Below are 15,024 nucleotides of genomic sequence, written 5' to 3'. Positions count from 1 at the left end.
AACAATGTGATATATGATATTAATATAAATTATTATTGAGGTAGATATTAAAAGATACGTGCTCAGTTATCAAATTATGACTACACTGATCATATCCAACAATGTGATATATGATATTAATATTAATTAATGATGTGGTAGATATTGAAAGATACGTGATCAGTTATCAAATGACGACTACACTGATCATATCCAACAATGTGATATATGATATTAATATAAATTATTGATGACGTAGATATTAAAAGATGCGTGCTCAGTTATCAAATTCTGACTACACTGATCATATCCAACAATGTGATATATGATATTAATATAAATTATTAATGAGGTAGATATTGAAAGATGCGTGCTCAGTTATCAAATTCTGACTACACTGATCATATCCAACAATGTGATATATGATATTAATATAAATTATTAATGAGGTAGATATTAAAAGATGCGTGCTCAGTTATCAAATTCTGACTACACTGATCATATCCAACAATGTGATATATGATATTAATATAAATTATTATTGAGGTAGATATTAAAAGATACGTGCTCAGTTATCAAATTCTGACTACACTGATCATATCCAACAATGTGATATATGCATGATATTAATATAAATTATTAATGAGGTAGATATTTAAAGATGCGTGCTCAGTTATCAAATTACGACTACACTGATCATATCATCAACAATGTGATATATGATATTAATATAAATTATTAATGAGGTAGATATTTAAAGATGCGTGCTCAGTTATCAAATTACGACTACACTGATCATATCATCAACAATGTGATATATGATATTAATATAAATTATTAATGAGGTAGATATTAAAAGATGCGTGCTCAGTTATCAAATTCTGACTACACTGATCATATCCAACAATGTGATATATGATATTAATATAAATTATTATTGAGGTAGATATTAAAGGATACGTGCTCAGTTATCAAATTCTGACTACACTGATCATATCCAACAATGTGATATATGATATTAATATAAATTATTAATGAGGTAGATATTTAAAGATGCGTGCTCAGTTATCAAATTACGACTACACTGATCATATCCAACAATGTGATATAGATTATTTATATTAATTTTGATGCGGTAGATATTTAAAGATGCGTGCTCAGTTATCAAATGACGACTACACTGATCATATCCAACAATGTGATATAGATTATTAATAATAATTATTGATGATGTAGATATTAAAAGATACGTGCTCAGTTATCAAATTATGACTACACTGATCATATCCAACAATGTGATATATGATATTAATATTAAAATTGATGACGTAGATTCTAAAAGATGCGTGCTCAGTTATCAAATTATGACTACACTCATCATATTCAACAACGTGATATAGATTATTAATAATAATTATTGATGAGGTAGATGTGAGATGCGTGCTCAGTTATCAAATTGTAACTACACTGATCATAATACTGTACACATAGTCCTTATGCAATTAGACATTGATTTAGTAGTACTACATATCATTTGTTAAATTAAGAATGTTGTTTCTGTGTTATTAAAAAACTTATTGAAATTTTTTAAAGTAAAAATATCAGTATTGATACCTATAAATTTGTATATCATAATAACATGCTTGATATTATAATAATGTGTTCTTTATTACAACTAAGAAACAATTATGTACGAGGATTATACACACTGATAGCTCTCAGTTATCAAAAAACGACTACACAATATAGCTCGGCCTACCCCATGTTCAATGTTTTTGTTTCTATGGAACGTCAAAAGAGCAAAAATTATATAGAGGGCTGAAAACTCTGTGGAGTCCATCTACAGTGTGGATGGAACAATGTAAAATTAAAATTGTAATGATAATAGTATAATCATGCAAGTACGAAGAAATAAATACTGGCAAATAAATTTTAATTTAAAAATCATGATAAGTTTTTTTGTTTCGTTTTCTTTCTGTTTTTATGCTTGTACTATTATTGTTGCTCTTTTGGCGCTCCATGGAAACAAAAACATTGAGCATGGTGGGAGCTCGAGGAGTTACATTACAGTATACAAAGAAACACATATGTAAAATCATCAATTTAAAGGATTTATTTATTTGTTATTATGTGTTTCTCCTTCTGAAAGTACTTATAAGTCCTAATTTTAAAGTGTGGTGTTCAGGATAAAGTTAGTCAACAAATTTGGAGTCAAAATACAAGAAAGGCAGGTGCGTAAGAAAAACATCCTCTGAACCAACACAATGGAGTAAATATATACCAACAAACAACCCGTCAAGTTTGTTTGTTGTAAAGAAAAAATATACATTTACTCAACGGGCGAAAATAATGTGAGTTTATCTATGTTTTGCGGTAGTATTAAATTATATTTATGGTAATAAATGAAACCTACTGTGTTTAAAATTATGTATGGATTAACAAGTATTGTTTTTAATCTGTAGTATATCTTAGTATTTGTAATCTTAGGTGTTGGGTCTTAGCTTTCGTGATCTTAGGTCTTAGGGGGTCTGAGCTTTCGTGGTCTGAGCTTTCGTGACACCCACAAATTGTGTTGTTAAAATCCCTGTACTATAATACAGTGATTTCTACAGCTTTTAGATTTATCCACAACAAATTGTGTACCTAATTCCTATTGAAGCTACAAATCGTGCTCAAAGATGTAAAGCACCATCAAGGGGCATCTATGACGACTTTGAAAGTGGCTATGCTGACGACTTTGCTGTAAGCTCCTGGTCACAAGAAGAACTGCAAACCATTGTGAACATCTTGAATAAAGTTTGTCTGGAATTTGGCCTAAGAATTAGTGCCCCCAAAACAGAAACCATTATATGGAACTGGAAAGAGGAAGTTGAAGAATACCCAAGATGCATCATACAAATTGGCGGCGTACACATTAACAACGTAACACACTTTAGATACCTTGGTGTATGGGCTACCTACAATGATGTTCATATTGGAGATCAAGAAGTAAAATACAGAATCAATTCAGCCAAAGGAGCATTTGCAGAGAATAGGGCATTGCTTACCAACAGAACGATCCACCTACAAACAAGAATGATGTTTCTTAATGGTCTAGTTAGGAGTAGACTCACCTATGGTTGCCATGCTTGGAGGGCAACAGGAAGTGAAATGTCCAAACTTAGCACAACATACAAAACCTTCCTAAGAAGAATGCTAGTGAATGGCTTTCAAAGAGTCTGCCCACCAAACCATGTAGACATATCCTCAGATGATGAAACAGATGAAAACTATATAGACTGGCGTTACGTAATTGATAATGACGATCTCTACAAAATTACTGGCTGTCAACCGCTAGAAGAATATGTCTACAAGCAACAATTCAACTGGATCGGACATGTAATTAGAAAAGAAAATGAAGATCCTACAAAAATTCTTACTTTTCACACAACACAAAGTAAACGAAGAGGTCGGAAGATACCATCAGTACTTGATAGAGTTGTACAACAAAGTCAACTTACTAGATGCAACTTCATTAGAGCCTGCTTCAACAGAAATTTATAATTCCCAGCAATGTTTTAACTGTATATATGAACTGTTTTATAAGTTGTTTTTGACTGTGTAATTTGGTAGTAGTCACTCTCATACTGTAGGCCTACATTTAAAAGTAACACATCCAAATGCCAACTTCAAGTCAATGGCTACCAGATGTCTCTGTGAGACGGTTATTTGAACCAGTACCAGTACCAGTGATTCCTACAGCTTTTAGATTTATCCACAACAAATTGTGTTGTTAAAATCCCTGTACTATAAATACAGTGATTCCTACAGCTTTTAGATTTATCCACAACAAATTGTGTTGTTAAAATCCCTCTACCATGATAAATTCAGTGATTCCTACAGCTTTTAGATATTATTCACAACAAATTGTGTTGTTAAAATCCCTGTACTATAAATACAGTGATTCCTACAGCTTTTGGATTTATCCACAACAAATTATGTGGAAAATGTTGTTGTCTTGGTTACAATACACTTAGACTGTCATGGGTCTAAATTATTACAGGATTTCTTGATTTAAAATACAATTTAGCATCATTAATCATAACTACCGCATTATTAATACAAAAAAATAGCAACATTATTATCATCAGTATCATTATATCACTATCAAACACCCATTTGCTTCCCTCATACCCCATCGCGTCCTCTTATTAATTTGAATTTTCTTCATTTATCAAATTTTTATTTTACTTTAACATGTTTATAGCTGCAGGGGAATCTCTAATTTTCCATCCAACTAAATATTGTATCAATATTAAAAAAAACCCACTTTTTGTTCCCATATCCTACCAATCAAAATGTGCATGCTAATTATGTAACAGATATCTAAACTGTAATCATACAATACTATTTGAAAATGGACAGACAGACAGACATGCTTACTATTTTTATAAGATTAATTGGTTTTCAATATGAAATGATGACAAAATAAATGAGTAGAATTGACAACTGAGTTACAGCTTCAATATGTTGACAACTGTCTACTACAGCATTGAGTAGACAATTGACAACTGAGTTACAGCTTCAATATGTTGACAACTGTCTACTACAGCATTGAGTACACAATTGACAACTGAGTTACAGCTTCAATATGTTGACAACTGTCTACTACAACATTGAGTAGACAATTGACAACTGAGTTACAGCTTCAATATGTTGACAACTGTCTACTACAGCATTGAGTACACAATTGACAACTGAGTTACAGCTTCAATATGTTGACAACTGTCTACTACAGCATTGAGTACACAATTGACAACTGAGTTACAGCTTCAATATGTTGACAACTGCCTAACTACAACATTGAGTAGACAATTGACAACTGAGTTACAGCTTCAATATGTTGACAACTGCCTACTACAGCATTGAGTAGACAATTGACAACTCAGTTACAGCTTCAATATGTTGACAACTGTCTACTACAGCATTGAGTACACAATTGACAACTGAGTTACAGCTTCAATATGTTGACAACTGTCTACTACAGCATTGAGTAGACAATTGACAACTGAGTTACAGCTTCAATATGTTGACAACTGCCTACTACAACATTGAGTACACAATTAACAACTGAGTTACAGCTTCTATATGTTGACAACGGTCTACTACAGCATTGAGTAAACAATTGACAACTGAGTTACAGCTTCAATATGTTGACAACTGTCTACTACAGCATTGAGTAGACAATTGACAACTGAGTTGCAGCTTCAATATGTTGACAACTGTCTACTACAACATTGAGTACACAATTGACAACTGAGTTACAGCTTACATATGTTGACAACTGTCTACTACAGCATTGAGTACACAATTGACAACTGAGTTACAGCTTCAATATGTTGACAACTGTCTACTACAGCATTGAGTACACAATTGACAACTGAGTTACAGCTTCAATATGTTGATAACTGTCTACTACAGCATTGAGTACACAATTGACAACTGAGTTACAGCTTCTATATGTTGACAACTGTCTACTACAGCATTGAGTAAACAATTGACAACTGAGTTACAGCTTCTATATGTTGACAACTGTCTACTACAGCATTGAGTACACAATTGACAACTGAGTTACAGCTTCAATATGTTGACAACTGTCTACTACAGCATTGAGTACACAATTGACAACTGAGTTACAGCTTCAATATGTTGACAACTGTCTACTATAGCATTGAGTACACAATTGACAACTGAGTTACAGCTTCTATATGTTGACAACTGTCTACTACAGCATTGAGTACACAATTGACAACTGAGTTACAGCTTCAATATGTTGACAACTGTCTACTACAGCATTGAGTACATAATTGACAACTGAGTTACAGCTTCAATATGTTGACAACTGTCTACTACAGCATTGAGTACACAATTGACAACTGAGTTACAGCTTCAATATGTTGACAACTGTCTACTACAGCATTGAGTACACATTGACAACTGAGTTACAGCTTCAATATGTTGACAACTGTCTACTACGGCATTGAGTAGACATTTGACAACTGAGTTACAGCTTCAATATGTTGACAACTGTCTACTACGGCATTGAGTACACAATTGACAACTGAGTTACAGCTTCAATATGTTGACAACTGTCTACTACAGCATTGAGTACACAATTGACAACTGAGTTACAGCTTCAATATGTTGACAACTGTCTACTACAGCATTGAGTACACAATTGACAACTCAGTTACAGCTTCAATATGTTGACAACTGTCTACTACAGCATTGAGTACACAATTGACAACTGAGTTACAGCTTCAATATGTTGACAACTGTCTACTACAGCATTGAGTACACAATTGACAACGAGTTACAGCTTCAATATGTTGACAACTGTCTACTATAGCATTGAGTAGACAATTGACAACTGAGTTACAGCTTCAATATGTTGACAACTGTCTACTATAGCATTGAGTACACAATTGACAACTGAGTTACAGCTTCAATATGTTGACAACTGTCTACTACAGCATTGAGTACACAATTGACAACTGAGTTACAGCTTCAATATGTTGACAACTGTCTACTACAGCATTGAGTACACAATTGACAACTGAGTTACAGCTTCAATATGTTGACAACTGCCTACTACAGCATTGAGTAGACAATTGACAACTCAGTTACAGCTTCAATATGTTGACAACTGTCTACTACAGCATTGAGTACACAATTGACAACTGAGTTACAGCTTCAATATGTTGACAACTGTCTACTACAGCATTGAGTAGACAATTGACAACTGAGTTACAGCTTCAATATGTTGACAACTGCCTACTACAACATTGAGTACACAATTGACAACTGAGTTACAGCTTCAATATGTTGACAACTGTCTACTACAGCATTGAGTAAACAATTGACAACTGAGTTACAGCTTCAATATGTTGACAACTGTCTACTACAGCATTGAGTAGACAATTGACAACTGAGTTGCAGCTTCAATATGTTGACAACTGTCTACTACAACATTGAGTACACAATTGACAACTGAGTTACAGCTTACATATGTTGACAACTGTCTACTACAGCATTGAGTACACAATTGACAACTGAGTTACAGCTTCAATATGTTGACAACTGTCTACTACAGCGTTGAGTACACAATTGACAACTGAGTTACAGCTTCAATATGTTGACAACTGTCTACTACAGCATTGAGTACACAATTGACAACTGAGTTACAGCTTCAATATGTTGACAACTGTCTACTATAGCATTGAGTAGACAATTGACAAATGAGTTACAGCTTCAATATGTTGACAACTGTCTACTATAGCATTGAGTACACAATTGACAACTGAGTTACAGCTTCAATATGTTGACAACTGTCTACTACAGCATTGAGTACACAATTGACAACTGAGTTACAGCTTCAATATGTTGACAACTCTCTACTACGGCATTGAGTAGACAATTGACAACTGAGTTACAACTTCAATATGTTGACAACTGTCTATTACGACATGTCAAGCTAAACAAACATGATATATTATTAACATACATAATACTGGCATTGCATTACCTACTTTATTTCATTTAATGATTTCTTTTTTCTTTGGTCCTTTTTTGGTCAATTACACAATTTCCTTGAGGCAAACTAAAAAGTATAATTTTCTTTTTATTCTTTTTATAAAATCAATAATAGAATTTGGAAAGTTCTGTTTTATGAAAGTTGACTGTATTTTACAAAAATCTTGAAATCAATGTTGTTTCATTAGACAAAGGCTGAATTCCTTGAGGGGAAAATAAATACATTTTTTTTACAAATTGTTTTTTATAAAGAGGAGAATGGCGAGTGGATTTCGACTTTGGATTATTTTTCAAAACAGAAGAAAACAAAATTGGATCTCTGTATATTGGAGAGAATGTAATCAATGAATTAGATGAAGTCTTGCTTGTTGAAGCAAAATTTGATAAATTTCTTTCATGGAAAAATAATATTGATAGTTTATGTCAAAATATCATTGAAAAAAACAACCAAATACTTATTCATTTATATCAAAAAATGTATAATATATATAATAATTATTATAAAAATTCTGATACTTTCTCTGACTTGACTTTTTAATTGGTGAAAAGTGGGCTGCTAAATTTTCAATCCCTCTCAATTTCTTGAGTTCAGATAAATTATTGTTTTTGGTATATTGGTTTTCCCCCAAGCCCCTTCCCCCACCCCAAAACCTCTATAAAGGGGACAATTGTTTTAGGACGCAAAGGTGTAATAATACAGTTGAAATTATTCAAAATTCAATTTAAAAGGGTTATTTCAAATAGACCATAAAGACATTGTTATAATGTGGTTTTTGCCAGTTGTTTGTTGCCTTCCATAAACCAAGAGTTAAAGCAATATTACATCACAAATTAAACTTCCCAAAATTCTATTTTCTTATCTTTTTTAAACCTTAACTGATTTGATTCTGTCTTCTCCAACAACCCTCGAGCTTCAAAATCCAAAATCAAACTCCAGCTGTCTGCATATTTAAGGACAGGGTAGTTGTATTGTTTATCAAGATCCTTTATATCTTGATCACTAAGAGATTTTCCCAGATTAAAAAAAGTTACTGTGTGTAGTGACACTACCTTAGACTTCTTGATATTCCTGAAAGGAAAAAGTTTTTTTGTGATAGATGACTGAAAGTCAAATTGTTCGGTTACTTTTATTGTGTCATACAGGACAGAAAGACGTTGTCGACTCAATAGCTCTGAATTGATTAAAAGAGCTAACAAATCAATTGTACTGGTAACCTTTTTCAACTCTTTAATGTCGTCTACTATTTCTATGAATAGAACTTTTAGCCTGTTAAGGAGTCCCCGTTCATCAAACCATTTGGCAAAGTCTGCAATCAACTGTTTAAAGTCATCGTTCGAGAGAGCTACACAGTTGAAGAGAACAAAGTATCAAATATTAGGTAATGAATTCAGTAGTATACTTGATAATTTAATAGAAAATAATAATGTAGATTAAACAAACATCATAAATACAAATATCTATATCTATAATACGTTTTATTATAAACAGAACATTAAAACTAAACCGCCCGGTGATATTCTGAAATTTAATTAATTAATTTGAAATGATTAAGACGATATATTTATTTTTTTATTTCATTTTTACCTTGTTAAAATGACAATAAATACTATCGTATCGTATCATATTATCCAACATTTTTTACAGTATCTTTATTGTCAATTGTCATTATCATTTGGTTGATCATCATCACAATAATCATAATATTATAATCATTCTTTTTGTTTTTCTATACTATTTTATGAATAATTAACTTCACTTTGTTCACATTGGTGACTTGATGACGCAATATCCTTCCCACTATCGCCTATAAATAATCAGTTAATAAATAAAATACTCCATTATCAACTTGCATAGTATCAACAATGATATCATTTAAATTAAAATACTATCATGTAAAATTTTAAAATAAATGAAAGATATGAATAATTACATTACAATTAACTTTGGAATAGTTTTGTAAGAAGATTAAATACCATTACCAAGTAGTATGTTTTTAGTCGCGTGGAAGCGACTCTATAGTTCACTATGTCGGTCTGTCGGTCTGTCTGTCTGTCGGTCCGGTATCACTATGCGTTTTATCGCTTTCTGACCTTATATTGATATCAGTTTAATCTAGATAAGTCAATTTTTCACAGTATATTCCTTATGGCCAGGAATCGATGTGGTTATGTTTTCACGGTGCGCAATAAAAAATTACGCGGTCTACGCATGATTTAACGAAATCACGTTTGTAATCATATCTTCACAACCATGAATCACAATTAAATAAAATTTGGTACTCATAAATTTCAGGGCATAAATCATCATATGGCAATACAATTACGTGCGTAGCGCATGTAACGCATGCGTACGCGCGCTTAAAATTTTCAAAATTTATTTTCGATGAAATAAGAGTATGTTTCAGGCAATTTTAAGCGTTTACAAAATTGCCATGAGTCACAAAGCCATAAAGTTACGCGCGCACGCGCATTTAAAATTTTAAAATGCGCAAAATTCATTTTTAATCAACTTTCTACGCGTTTCTTGTCATTTTAAGCATGTCAAAAATTCCCATACGCGCGCAAATTTTTACGCGCGTGGTGCGCACGTAGCGTTAAATACATACTTTTTTCGCGTGATTTATGTTTTTGCAGCCTTTTCTAATAATTTTACCATCTTTTAAACAATTTCGACTTAAAATTACGTCATACGAGCACATCTAATTGGATAATTTGCGCACGTTTTTGATGAAAAAGTTAAAAAATTCGTCAAAATTATGCCTTTTTAGTCGCGTGGACGCGACTATAGTTCACTATGTCGGTCGGTCGATCTGTCTGTCTGTCGGTTGGTCCGGTATCATTATGCATTGTAGCACGTGACTTAATGGCTGTTGGCCTTGTTTGATTTTTTCCAAGACAACCTGCAAACTTTTTAATTTTGTTTGGATCATCTGCTAATTTTTCCTCAATTTCCAGTTTAAACCTTTGACTTCAAGTTCATTGAGCAAGTCATTTGCATTAAAATCTTGATTTGTAATTTCAATGACACTCAAGTGATCAAATAGTAGGAACCTTATCCAACGGTATTTTTCACCGTTAAAGTACCTACTAAGATCAGCTTTTAAACTTTGGAAACTATCCCCAGTTTTAGAATACGCCATTGTGTTGTCTGCAAATAAAAATACTGGTCATTAATTTAACAATGATTATTATTGTTTCCAACCAAAATGAGTTTGAGTTAAGATTAATATTACAGTTTTTTTTGTTTTTCTCTCCCTTCTACTATAAATTTGTTGAAAACAATATAATACAAAAAACTATAAATATGTTATTTAACTATTCAGCTCATCACAGAATGTAATATAAATCAAGATACATTATAATAAACTAGTGCCCACAGATGGTTCTCGAATACACAGTAATTTCAGCCTAAAAAATGTACGTACCCCAGGACTATAGTACATTGTCATTTACAGAAACGAATAAATAGACATGATGATTTATGTAAAATTAGCACCTTGGGAATTAGGCCTTGTCTTAAAAATGATAAAAATAAAAATTTTTTTTTATCTGAACTCATTTAAACAAACCCAATTTGTGTTTTGTATATAACATTAGAGTTGAGGGATGGGGAAGAGGATGGGAAGAACAATTTTTAAATATATTCTCTATCCACTCAGTAACGAAATATTGTTTTAAATGTTTTATAGGCCTATTAATAATATACCACTAAACACAGTAAAACATTTACGATTTATAATGCTTTTTTAAAACTTTCCGTGTTATAGTCGATTGAAATAGTAAAGTACATGTAACGATACACTACTACGACGTTTATATTTTTTATAATTATTAATTACTACAAACGTTGAGAAGCAGCCCTGAGTGAGAATTAAATTTACAGGAATATTGTTATAATTATAATTACTAGATGGTAGGCTCGCTTCGCTCGCGTACCATCTAGGTCGTGTCCACAGATGGTTCTCGAATACACAGTAAGTTCAGCGTAAAAAATGTACGTAACGCAGGACTATAGTACATTGTCGTTTACAGAAACGAATAAATAGACACGATGATTTATGTAAAATTAGCACCCTGGGAATTAGGCCTTGTCTTAAAAATGAGTCCAATTTTTTTATTTGAACTCATTTAAACAAACCCAATTTGTGTTTTGTATATAACATTAGAGTTAAGGGATGGGGAAGAGGATGGGAAGAACAATTTTTAAATATATTCTCTATCCACTCAGTAACGAAATATTGTTTTAAAGGTTTTATAGGCCTATCAATAATATACCACTAAACACAGTAAAACATTTACAATTTATAATACTTTTTTAAAACTGTCCCTGTTATAGTCGATTGAAATAGTAAAGTACATGCATGGAGTAAAGAATAACGATACACCACTACGATGTTTATATTTTTTATAATTATTAATTAATACAAACTCGTTGAGAAGCAACTGTCAGTAATCTACCCACAGTCACAGTAATAAATGTTCTTTGTATATTTTGTTTATATATCTAACAGTAACCACATTCACAGTAAGACAATTTAGAATATTACATAGCCTATGTAAATACGCGAACGTGATTGGTTGAAACTGCATCACATGACTACCGCTGCGAGGATCGTAAATCGTATATATTCTCGAGAACGATGATATTGACTGTGTAATTTTCGCGTAATTATCGTGTCCCCTGTCATTAAACATATAGATTCTCGAGTACGATGATATTGACTGTGTAATTTTCGTGTGCCAACACTCGCGTTGCCGATAAATAAACAAAAGTCATCTACTCGATCTTGAACTCGGGTGGAATTGTCACTCCATCGCAAGACAACGCTTCAACCGCTGGGCCATGGAAGTTGCTTGAAGAAATTAATCTTCTAAACTATTTTTAAGCTATGCATACATAGCGCCCTCATTTGTTATAAGTCCACCCTAAATGTGATGAAACACCGTTTATGATTGGTCAATACTCACGGTAGTAACCTAGTAACTAGTACGCGCTGAACATCCGGTGATTCGGCTCCTCGAAGATCGAGAAGACGACGAATTGTTTATTCGGCCTACCTGATTATAATATTATTATTAATAGGCTTATTGATGGAAATTCTTCTGTTAATTTAAACGACCTAGGCCTAAGTGAATATTTTATTGCCAAGGAATCATTAATTAGTAATTATCTGTATATTATTCTTCGCAAGGTAAGGTGTCTAGGCAGTACAATACAATAAGGAGGCCTAGGCCCTACAGTAGCTAGCCTATCTTCACCCAACCCAGCAGACTTGTTCTTGGCTATATAATATAACAGATATTGCCTTTTATATCGGTTAAATATAAGATTTGACATCCCCTCGGGAATGATATTAAGTTCTCGGGGAATATATATTTCCCTCAGCTGGCGCTTCGGGAAATATATATTCCCTCGAACTTAATATCATTCCCTCGGGGATGTCAAATCTTATATTTAACCTCTAAGCAGTCAATATCTGTATAATGGCGAACAAAAATGGTTAATACGTACAGTATTTACAATATTGTCAAAGTATTGCAATACTATATATAAGTTTTATTCTCCAAGGGCCCATAAATTTACCTACTTGTGTTAAACCAATGGCTCATAAATTTACGTACAAACTGGGAGTCTGAGAGATTGGAATGTTCCATTCATCGCAAATCAATACATTTGTTTAAAGGTATATATAAGTTTTATTCTCCAAGGGCCCATAAATTTACCTACTTGTGTTAAACCAAGGGCTCATAAATTTACCAAACAAACTGGGAGTCTGAGAGATTGGAATGTTCCATTCATCGCAAATCAATACATTCGTATAAACGAATATTAAATCTATCAAAATAGTATTTTGTTAAGAAAATCGGCCTGTTATGATACTGTACTCGAGCTGTTCAACCGGTTTTTCAGCTATTAAAAACAATTATCGTAGGAGGAGATAGGAAAATTCGAAGCATCCTCATATTATTGTGTGCAGGTATTTTCCAAGATGGACATCCATTAGACAGTGTATACCACGATCGGAAAACACCCCTATTTGGGGCAAATCGTTGAATCTAAATTCGTTTTAATTGTCAATAACTAATTATCTAACTCAATTTAATTAGTAAACAGGGTTACATCAGGTGGTTAAAATCAGTACCGAGATTCTAACCAACTTTATATACCGTCGAGTAAACATTCTAGAAATAACGCGCGATTTACGTAAATTTATATATAGATGAGTTCAGTATAATGCTACATAACATAAATTTACGAACAAATTTAAAGTATATATACTGTCAATTTTTCTGAAGTTTTTGGTGGCATGTTTGCAGTTATGAATGTGAGAATGTGATGCTAATGCTAAACATTTTGTTAAAGATATTTTCCTACGTTAAAAAAAATAGGCCTAGGCTAGGGAGGGGGGATAGGCCTATATTATATTATGCAACAACAAAAAAGTTCAGTTTAACATGTGTTTTTGTTGACATACGATCTTCATGCATTGGTATCCTTTTTTATAGAGGGCGCATCATTCAAACAACATAGTACTTTAAAGGGCTACAAGGGTATGCTAAAAAATAAATACTACAGTGACTATAAGGCCTATATAATGTAATTATATCAAAAATACATTTTTTTGTATAATAATTCTTTAATTAACTACTCATGTGCAGAATACACGGTGACATATGAAATCGGCCTCGCTGAAAATCAGTTGCATCTAATTATGATATTATTGGTTGCTTTGTAAACCGAATACACAGTCAGATAAAACTTGAATTAATACTATCATAATCAAAAGTTATCTTAGCATCATTTGGGAATTTGTTTCATGCTAATTTTTTTTTTCCGGAAACCTCCACAACATATGCACACAATGACAAATACAACTGATTAAAAATAGAAACAAGTTTATTGCAAATTGTATTTTTATACACAAATAAATTATTTTGTTTACATTATTATTTTATATTAATATTTTGCATCACCTTAATTTGAAAAATATCTTCCCATGACATTTTAAAAAAATAAACAGCATATATGAAAGTAATTTAAAAATGGTCTGATTTAAAGAAATCCGACAATTATTATTTTATTTATTCATTTGAATTCATCACTGCATACAAAAATACAAATATAAAGCAAAGGAAGACAAAAATCAAACGACGATTACAGAATAGAAAAGACAATAACTAGAGATTTGGCCCAGTTCTACGTTTAAATATATTTTCTTTTACAATTTTTTTAAAGTGTAGTTTATATCAACTTGTTCATTTGGTTTACTGATTACTTAAAAAATACAGTCCAACAGATATAATCTCAGCAAGTCCTAATTCCTCCTTACGTAATTTAACGATTTGGCCCCTATTCTATATTAACGATCTACCTAACAACTTTGATTAGTCCGTTTTTTTTCCACTGATGATTAAAATTTATTTCATTCGTACTCCAATAAAACCATTGATTTATCTTTAGCCAACTTTCAT

General features: G+C 32.3%; 1 protein-coding gene across 1 annotated transcript in view; it reads right to left on the bottom strand.

Moving 5' to 3' along the window:
• The window catches only part of LOC140047600 (uncharacterized), a 264,382-nt gene that overhangs the window by 154,163 nt on the left and 95,195 nt on the right, over window positions 1-15,024 (bottom strand). The gene's annotated exons all lie outside the window — the stretch shown is intronic.

The sequence above is a fragment of the Antedon mediterranea genome, chromosome 4, assembly GCF_964355755.1.
Source record: "Antedon mediterranea chromosome 4, ecAntMedi1.1, whole genome shotgun sequence".
In the NCBI taxonomy this organism is placed as follows: Eukaryota; Metazoa; Echinodermata; class Crinoidea; order Comatulida; family Antedonidae; genus Antedon; species Antedon mediterranea.
The sequence above is the reverse complement of the archived record's forward strand: the minus strand, read 5'-3'. Positions and strand labels throughout refer to the sequence as shown.